This window comes from Miscanthus floridulus, chromosome 1 (assembly GCF_019320115.1).
Source record: "Miscanthus floridulus cultivar M001 chromosome 1, ASM1932011v1, whole genome shotgun sequence".
Lineage (NCBI taxonomy): Eukaryota > Viridiplantae > Streptophyta > Magnoliopsida > Poales > Poaceae > Miscanthus > Miscanthus floridulus.
The window spans coordinates 51,248,763-51,259,068 of record NC_089580.1 but is presented as its reverse complement, the minus strand read 5'-3'; the positions used below and the strand labels follow the sequence as shown (position 1 = coordinate 51,259,068).

The 10,306-nt window shown below is 47.7% G+C and overlaps 1 pseudogene; it reads right to left on the bottom strand.

Moving 5' to 3' along the window:
• Window positions 1–3,374: 3,374 nt before the first annotated feature.
• Window positions 3,375–8,642, bottom strand: LOC136483527 (L-gulonolactone oxidase 2-like; annotated as a pseudogene).
• Between the last annotated feature and the right edge of the window lie 1,664 nt (window positions 8,643–10,306).

Below are 10,306 nucleotides of genomic sequence, written 5' to 3'. Positions count from 1 at the left end.
CTAAAAAACAGTGACGTAGCTTGCACAGGATGATAGGGTTGACCCATACAGATCGTCAATTGATGCTCCTCAATGACTTAACCCAATGATGCAGTGCATGGCGTATGATTCGGTGGAGGACTTTGTGACTTTGATGGTGAAAGCTCTAGTTTGGTTTTGATGAATTGATGAAACCATAAGTGCTAATCTAGTTTATCAAGTGATCATGAGATAGGTAGCACACTCCAAGTGGTGAAGCAAATAAAGATCATAGCATGATGATGATGATGATGACATGGTAATGATCAAGTGCTTGGACTTGAAAGAAAGAGAAAAATAAAAAGCTCAAGGCAAAGGTATAATTTGTAGGAGCTATTTTGTTTTGGTGATCAAGACACTTAGAGAGTGTGATTACATTTAGGATTGATAGCCGTACTATTAAGAGAGGTGAAACTCGTATCGAAGTGCTGTTATCAAAGTGCCACTAATGCTCTAACGCATTGCATATGCATTTAGGATCTAGTGGAATGCTAACACCCTTGGAAATGCTTGTGAAAATATGCTAACACATGTGCATAAGGTGATACACTTGGTGGTTGGCATATTTAATCAAGGGTGAAGAAGTTAGAGGTGAAAAGGAGTTAGTCACACTTGTCACAAGGTGATCGGACGCTGGTCTCAGAGAGATCGGCGTGTTCGGTCTAGTGTGGTAGTAAAGATGCCAGTGTCGGTCACTGACCGGACGCTGGGTCTTGGACTGACCGGACGCTGAGGTCCAGCGTCCGGTCCTGTTGTCGGACAGTGCAGAGAAAAGTCACTATTGATTGGACGCTGGCAGTGTCCGGTCAAGCATGACCGGACGCGTTCGGTCGAAGAAAATCGTTTCTAGAACCTTACTAGAAACGACCGAACGCTGGAGGCTCAGAGTCCGGTCAGTTTGTGTGCAGCGTCCGGTCAACAGACGACCGTTGAAATCTGATGAACAGTTTTTGAAGCAGGGGACACGTGGTGTGAATCACGTGACCGGACGCTGAGGGCTAGCGTCCGGTCGATCAGACCGGAGCGTCCGATCACCCCGCGCTGTGCCCAGTGAAGGGGTACAATGGCTCTATTTCGTGGGAGCTTCTATTTAAACCCCATGGCCGGCTCAAGCTCATATCTTTGGCCATTTGCATTGACATAGCAACCTTGTGAGCTTAGCCAAAGCCCTCCCACTCATCTCCATCATTGATTCATTATCTTTGTGAGATTGGGAGAAAATCCAAGTGTATTGTTTGAGTGATTGCATCTAGAGGCACTTGGTGTTAGTGTTTCGCTGCAAATTTCACTTGTTACTCTTGGTGGTTGCCGTCACCTAGATGGCTTGGAGCATCAAGGATCGTTGAGCGGAGGGTGGTGATTATCTCCGGCTCCGATCGTGATGATTGTGAGGGGTTCTTGATCTTTCACTGGCGGAGAGCCAAAAGGTACTCTAGTAAATTGCTCGTGGCTTGTGTGATCCTCATCTTGTGTTGGTTGTGCGGCACCCTATTGAGAGTTTGGCGTGTGATGTCAATTAGCGTGTGAACCTCCAAGTGAGTGAATCGCCACAACGAGGACTAGCTTGCCGGCAAGCAAGTGAACCTTGATAAAAAATCATTGTGTTTATCCTTTGATTCTGAGGTGATTGGTCTTCATTGATATTGATTATTATGATTGATTGGTTCACTCCTCGACACGGCGGTATAACTATCTTGCTCACTCTCTTTACATTATCGCAAACTAGTTATCAAGCTCTTTAGTGTAGCTAGTTGTGAGAGCTTGTTAGTTTGGTTAGTGTGGCTCTTTAGTTAGCCTTTGAAAGCACATTAATTTAGTGTAGTGTTATAGATATTGTGTGGATAGTTACTATCTAGTATCTAAACTAGAATTGTGGTATGTGGCTTGCATTTTGAGGAGGCTAGCGCAACACTGGCTTCGCCTCATATTTGTTTAATCGTTTTGTTAAGTATTGTTGTAGAAATTTTTATTAGGCTATTCACCCTCCTCTAGCCATTAGGACCTTTCAGCGTGGCTCTAGGAAAACGAGACGAGTATCTATTTTTTCCTTGGCCAAGCTTTTCTAAGCCCCCCCCCATCTCGCATCTCGTCACCTCCCGGTCGCTGCCGCTCCTCCTCGCTCTCGGCTCCTCCACGCTAACGTTGTCGCTCATCCACTTTCACGACGATGGAGACGCTGCTGAGGACGACGACGCGAGCTCCGCCAGATCCCCGACTAGCGGAGGCCACCACGCGAGCTCCGCCAGATCCCCGGCGGCCACATCCGACCGAGCCCCCGTCGGCCACCACGCGAGCTCCTTCTAGAACTCCAGCGGCCACATCCGGACGAGCTCCCGTCGGCCACCACTCAGCTCGCATGCGAACTCCGACGAACTCCGCCGGCAAGATCTCCTATGGGCTCGTGCGGGGCCGGATGGCGGTGCGTGCGGTGGTGGCGGCGCCGGAGGAGGAGGAGGAGGCCGCAACGCGGTGCGTGCGGTGTTGGCGATGTTGCTGGCGTGCGGTGGTGGCAATGCGTATGTGTGCGGTGGTGGTGGTGCGCGGCCACCACGGTCGAATACATGGCGACCAGAGAGCTGAGCGCAGGGAGCACGCGAGCTCCGACAAGGTCCACGGGAGCTCCAACGAGGTCAATCCCCGCCATGGGTGACCTCGCGGCGGCGCGTCCCGCAAAGGGGTTCTGCTCCCTACCACCGTCGTTCCGTTCCCCACCGCAGGTTGTTGCTGCTGCGTTGGCTCCCAACCATGGGTCCCAAACATGGAGCGATTGCAGCTGGCAGCCACAATTGCAATCTGGGGAACGAGTTCAGGATGGAGCGATTGCAATCTGGGGCATGAGTTCAGGATTGAAGAAGCCCCATCCTCATCGCCTGCCATGGGGGAGAACTCGTTGCTGTGCACGTCTTCCACCTGTTCGACGAATTGCTTAAAGGACAGCAGGTGAAGGTAAGCTCACATTTGTAAAGATGAGGTGAGTGCACCCAAACAATTCTTGCAACCAAACACTGCTCTATCTAAGCCAGGCTTACCTAAGCATAGCAACCAAACAAGCGGACCTTGCGTAGCACTCACTAGCCAGGCTTCAGATGCCCTGCCCTGGCTTTATTTAGGACCTTGCGTAGTAATTTGAGTGATTTAAAAGCAATATGTGAGCTATAAAGCCGAACCATTGCTTAACTCCACAGCAGCAAAATAAATTCTGCTGGGAATCTTGGAGAACGTTGAAGCAACCAAATTCCTGTGAGAACTCAATCACCCTGTTCGCTGGTTAGTTTCAGCTAGGCTTATTCAATCAGCCAACGGTGTTTTTCTCTAAAAAAAAAAAAAACCAGCACAATCAGCCAACGGTGTTTTTCTCTAAAAAAAAACCAGCACCAGCCAGCCCAAACCAGCACCAGCACTAGCACCCACCAGCGAACAGGGTAATGAGTTTTCCAATGTGGCTAATAAACTAAACATATCGGTATTTCTAGTAAAAAAATAAATAAAATCCAAACGTGGCCAATCAATTCAGTATTCTACGACGACACCCTGGTGCAGACTCTGGCGTCCTTGTACACCTTGCCGGGGCGGCAGAGGTAGCCCTGCTCCGGCGCGCAGTGCTCGTCCCGCGAGCACACGCACATCCCTTCGAGCGCGCATCCGGGCGCGTCCGTCGTCGGCGACCTCCCGCCGATGCCGAGCATCATGTCGCTCCAGTCGCTGGAGAAGAGTCCGTCGGGGTCGTAGGCGTCCTTGACGCGCAGGAAGCGCGGCAGGCCCGGGTACTTGCGCGCGGCGCCGACGAAGGCGAGGTTGCGGTTCTTGCCCCAGTGCGGCAGGCCGCCGTACTTGAAGATGCCCATCTGCTCGATCTCCTCCAGGACGTCCTCGAACAGGCGCGCCCGCGCGGGGGTCGCGGCTGCGGTAGTAGGTGAAGTCGAAGTCCACCATGTCCCCCGACGGCTCCCCGCGCGGGGTCGGCTTGCCCAGGTGCGCCGTGGACGCCTTCACGTACCGCATGAGGATGCCGTCGTACAGCTCCACGCCGCACAGCGCCCTGGGGTCCAGGTCCCGCAGCCGCTGCACCTCGGCGATGAACGCCGCGGCACGGCGCAGGGGCAGGCTGAAAGTGGTCTGGTGGAAGAAGGTGCCGCCCCGCACGCGCGGGTCCCAGGGGCACGCCGTCAGCAGCGCGTCCTCGGGCCCCGTCACGCACCCGCCGGAGGCCTGCATCCGGTGCTGCGGCCCCACCACGGGGTACCCCGTGAACAGCCAGCCGCTCCGCCGCTGCAGCCCGTACCCGGCCACCGACAGCGCCGCGTGGGTCACCCGCGACGTCAGGCACTTGCCGCTGCCGTTGCCGGCGCGCTCGAAGAGGTCCTCGGCGAGCCGGTTGGCCTGGATCACCAGCGTCAGGGGTGGCGCGGAAGCCGATGAAGTCCATGGCGCCGTCGCCGGGCGCGGTCAGCGGCAGGCGGTCGTCGATGCGGTACACCGCCCGGCCGTGGCCCGGGAACCACGAGATGTCGGCGAACTCGTGCTGGTACCCGAATTTGGCCACCTGCTCCGCCAGGTCGTCGTCGTCCCGCTCCGTGAACGTCACCGAACGCTTGAACAGAGGTTGCAGCGCCAGCGTCACCTTGCATTGGGAGTATATGCATAATTTTAGCTCCCAATCAAACTTATCCCGACTGGGAAGGCTTCAATATTTATCAAACTGCTAAATTGGACGATCCAGTGTTTCTTCTTTGATGCTAAATTAAAAACGGGATCTTGGAATTTTGATGAATTCAAAGTCAGCCAAATAAAACGTCTCTCATCAAGAATATGAAGGGATATTAATATATTATACCCTTTATTAGATCATTTTCGACTTGTACACCCGATCAACCTGACTTTTCAGTCTGTTCACTTTGGTCGTATTCGGCTTATAAGCCATGGCTTATCAGTCAACGAACATTATTTTTCTCTCACACCAAATCAGTCAACAGTACTTTCAGCCATAGCTTATAAGCCAAACCAGCCCAAACGAACAGGGCGAACGTTCTAACTAAATTATATTTTTTTGAAATTATATTGGACTGTAGGGTGTATAAGCATCACAAGTCAAACGCATTGATTGGCCACTGAATTCAAAAGGGGAGAAATGCATGGATAATTTGCTTTATTGCCAAAAGAGGAAATAATCCAAGCAAAGCCCACATAGTTGTGCATTGAGTTGTATGATAAGAAATATGGACAGTTCACTTGTACTTCAATATTCCTCACGTGCAATAGGAGCAGGAAACAATTATATGTTTTACTAAATTACGCAATTCGAATTCGAACTTGAGACCTTAAACCTTACCATATTATTGACCTATATGCACCAAGTAATTCAACCTACAAGTTTAAAGTGATAGAAAATATAGGTAGTTAACTGATACTTCAACAAAGCTTTGTTGTTCAATCAAGCGTCTGGCTATCTTATTACTACAAATAGAGGGATTTCTTTTGGGGCCATCATGTTGAGCCTCAAGAGGTAACACTTGAAAAAGAAGATGAATCATTTGATTGTTTAGAAACAACATAAGAAGTCGACTAACATTTTAATCTACATAACTAGTATTGAAGTTAAAAGGGTATTCTTCTGGCTGTTTTTTTTTTACTTTTCATAATGTCCTCGTGCTCTTGTCAATCAATACATAGACCAGCAGTTAACCTATCGGTTCTTTTTAAAAAATAAATGTCCTTATGCATCTCCCTATCCCATATGTGACCGCTCGTCCTTATACAAGTTAGAACAACATGCATCTACATCGATATCCATGGCGCATCCAACGACACTACGGAGCCTGATTTTAGTACACATATTGGAACAGATGTTACAATTGTTGAATAAATCTCTAAGAACAAATTGTCTCTAGGTGACACGCAATAGGTTGTATGTTCAGTTGCAACGCACGGGCACATTTACTAGTAAAACTTTAATTACAATTTGTTACATCTATCTAGTTTTCTTAAAAAATAGCCAATTTTGTCTTTGCTGAAAATAGTCTAAAACAACTCCTTATGTCTATAGGTAATAAACTAAATATCTCTGCTATTATGAAAATAACCTATAGTAACCCACTAATCTACGAATAGAGGCGCTGATGAAGAGAGGTAACAGAAAAGAAGAAAATGCGTAGGAACTAATTATTCGTTTTCTGGCACATGTAAAAATCTACCGGTGCAGAAAAGACGCGCGTTGTTGTGTGTCACTGCACTGGTGAAAAAGAATGTCGCGTCCTAGCTCAATCGAATATTCGAATCGCCTTTGGAGAACGGAGAATAAGAATCATCAATCTTCGTTTTAGTAATAACCCTACATTTTTTTTATAAAAATAACCCTACATTTATATGTATACTAAATAAGTGAGTTTGGATATAGCTAGTTTACCTCAAACGACGAACCTAAACGCATCTGCCTATATATAGTAATCTAAAGTGTCATGAATCAAAAGGCCCGTCAAATGTCTTTGGCCCATAATAATAAATAAATATATATAGGAAGTACCATGGAGCCAACTATAAATTCCAAAACCATAATACTTAAAGAAAATACCCCTCTATATAAGTAAAAAGAAAGTAGGGCCCCCTCAAAAAAAAAAAGTAGGGCCGCACCATGCCGGCATGTGAAGAAACGAAGAATAGCATGTTCTGATGTTCTAAACTGTAAAGTGATCCCTCCTAAGGAATGTCCTTTCCGAAAAAGCCAAAACACAGGGTGTCTTGATTTGTACTAGATGTTATCTTTAAAAAAAAATTGTACTTGATGTGTCATATATGCATGCATATTTTCTACTCCAAGAATCATCGAAATGTTGCAGTCCACCAATAAATGTTGTAGTACGCACCGCTTTTGAGTGTGCAAGTAGGCATATGCTCAAAGCTCTCAAACATTATGGATCTTGCTTTTACGAAACAGATTTGCTTAAAAAACAATTTTACCTATTTGTCTCCTTAATTCCAAGTCATGTACAGTTTGTTTTTAATGAACCAGAGCACGGGGACTACTATGCCAATTCATTTAAAGGTAAGAGTTTGGTACTTTGGTTAGGCTATATATTTCTAACCCATTGTTTCATGTCATGCTCTTTCAACATGCTATGTTAAATGAGGAGAGAATAATGGTACAGCCCTTAAAATGTATACTAGCACGGTGATATTTCATCCATTTATTAATTGGTGTATGATCGATTAATTTATCTCTATGATAATGGGCCTAAAACAAGTGTATAGTTCTATTCTAAAAATTGGGGTTTTTTTTTATATATCAAACTATATCTCCACGAAGATAAGTATTATTGCTTCTACCCATGTCAGCAAAAATGTCATGTAGATAGAGCACCTAACTAATGCCAAAGCTAACACCTATTATTGCAAGTAGCCGTATATAGATGTCATCTAAGGGCAAAAAATAAAAAATAAAAAACAATTAGTCACTTCTAGCACTGTAGAGCTCACGGGTTGATTGAGTGGATAAAAAAAGTAGCTTATGCCGGCTTATTAATAAAGAAAAACAAAAGGTTAGAAACACTGTTGTATATATAAGACTTGGAATACTTTTTTTTTGAAATCTGAGAGAAAAGAAATTGCTGTACAAACAGTCAAACACGCTTGCCAAGTAACGAAGCAAATGAGATGAGAAATCCAATACAGTTTTAGCTGATATAGAGGGCCACATATACGACCTTACCTGAGAGATGACGCCGAGGACGCCGAGAGGGACCTTGGCGGCGTCCAGCTCCGGATCGCCGGCGGTGAGCACGCGCACCTTGGCGTACCCCTCGGCGGCGGGGGCCGGCGTGACGATGCGCATCCCGACGACATACTCGTGCACGGCGCTGCCGTTGCCCCCAGAGCGAGCTGCCGTGCGCGCCCGTGCCGAGCATGCCGCCGACGGTGAGCCCCCACCAGTAGGGCGTGTAGGGCAGCGCGAGCCCGGCCTTGGCCGCCTCCGCGACGAGGTCGCGCAGCGTGACGCCGCTCTCCACCGTCATGTAGCCCGTCGAGGCGTCGACGGACACGACGCGGTCGAGGCGCCTGGTGCTGATGACGAGCCCGCCCTCGGCCTCCCCGGCGCGGCCGCCGCTCCCGCTCCCGGGGCACGCCAGCTGCGGGATGCTGTGGGAGTAGCGGGTGGCCGCCTTCATCTTGGTCCCGGACGCGGCGCCGCGCGCCACGGCGCGCACCAGCTCGTCTTCAGAGGTTGGGAATGCCGCGGCGGCCGCGTGGCACGTCGAGCGGTCCGGGAACACGCCGTAGGCGCTCGACACGGTGCAGTCGGCGCCGGACTTGCCGCCACCGCCCGACGAGCACTGTATGGGGTCCGGCGGCGGGCTGGCGAAGACTCCTCCGTGGTCGGATGCGGGGCCGACCAGCAGGACGCTGGTAAGGGTGACGAGGACGAGCGGCAGCATGCTTCGCTTGACCCTGATGAGGACGAAAGTTCCGGCTACGGGAGTAGCTGTTGTGCCCATTGTATAGGAGTACAGTGCAGGCATTCGTTCGAAGCAGCTAGCTAGCAGCTGCCGGAGCGAAGCTTTGCAGGGAGCATGGCAGCAGGTCTATATATGCAACAGCTATAACCATGTGCCTGTAGTCACTTGTAAGTAGTGTTGAAGAAAGGCAAGGAGAGAGAGAGAGAGAGAGAGAGAGAGAGAGAGAGAGAGAGAGAGATGGACAAATGGTGGCTTGTATATGTATATATAACAAATGGCTTCATCATATTGTCTTTCCAAATTCCCATGGTCCAGTCCAAGAATGTGTATACGTTCATACATACGTACGCTTGGTGTGGTGTGTTGTCAAATCAAGAGGTACTAGGCGCGTAAAGCAACAAAAGTGTGCATCGTCTTACTGTACCCAACACCTATTTCCTTCCTGTGTGTGTCGGCCCCCGCTTGTGTACCGAGGACGACGACGAGGAGCACCCGCGTCAAGCCATCGGGGTGCTTAATTTCGCCTTTCCACATTACTGTACATTTGATATACATGATATGATGGCGTCGTGTGGCCATATATATATATATATATATATATATATGGATCCATTTGAGAGTGATGAGAGCCCTACACGGACAGCTGTCCCAGGTGATCCGAACATGCCCAGTTCGCTTTGACGAATTCAGAGGAATCATATGGGAATAGTAAAATTCAGTCGGGAACAGTATTCCCTTCGTACAGCCGAAAAGTCTTGAACACAATTAATCCCCACATATATAAGTGGGGATCCTGGCGCCCTACAGGTGGATGGGAACATGAAAAGTCTTGGACACAATTAATTCCTCTAAGAAATCGCGACCCCTTCCCCACAATGGTAATTCTCTTCTCCTTTTTCTCTCTCTGGACGACTCTCCAGATATTGGTATTGTAACAAAAGAAAATACTAGTTGGGAAGTAAGTAGCAATGCATCCAGCATTGCGTATATATATAGGCAGAGGCAGGTTTAGTTGCCATTTCAATGTATTATAACTGGTCATAAAAAGCCTAATTAGTTTCACTAAAGAGCCTATTTCAATGGACACTGAAAAGCCTAGATTCGTTTTCTGAAAAGTTTATTCGTCGTTGACATGATAAATCACTAAAAAACCTAAATGCTATAGGTGTACTATGTAAGTAAAGTGATAAATCGCTGTTGTCATCATACTCCTCGTCCTTGTAATTGAAAAGTCTATTTTCATTGTTTGAAAAAACTAGATTCATTCACTATTACTAAAAAGCATATATTCATCTGCAAAGCGTCTGCACGATACAATTGGACTATACACGTTCTAATGAATTTACATTTAATATGTGTACTATATTTATGCCTTTTTAGCAGTGTAGTATAATTAATGATTTACGGAAAAAAATCGCAAGAGTTTCCCTTATTTCAGGAGCATCCACAGTTATAAACATAGACATCATTATATAATACAAACATTTAATAGTCCAAAGAGCACAATACAACCACATCGAACATCATAATCAACATAACATGTCCTGTATAGTCTAAATAGTCCACAATGTCCATACAGTCCCAAATAGTTATAGGAAAGTAACTACAAAATCCATAATAGTGCATACTAACATCTACCACAAAACCCTCACCTGCCTCACTAAGAGCGCTGGTACCTGGAGTGTAAGGGTCTGGTGGACGGCGTCGTCTAGTGCCTGAATGCTGTGTAGGCTGAGTCGAGGGAGCGTCCTGGAGCTGAGATAGGCCAAGCTCCTCGTGCCTCTGGTCCATGTTGTCGTCGTCGTCATCCTCGTCCCCTGTAGGTGCTTGGCTAGAGAAAC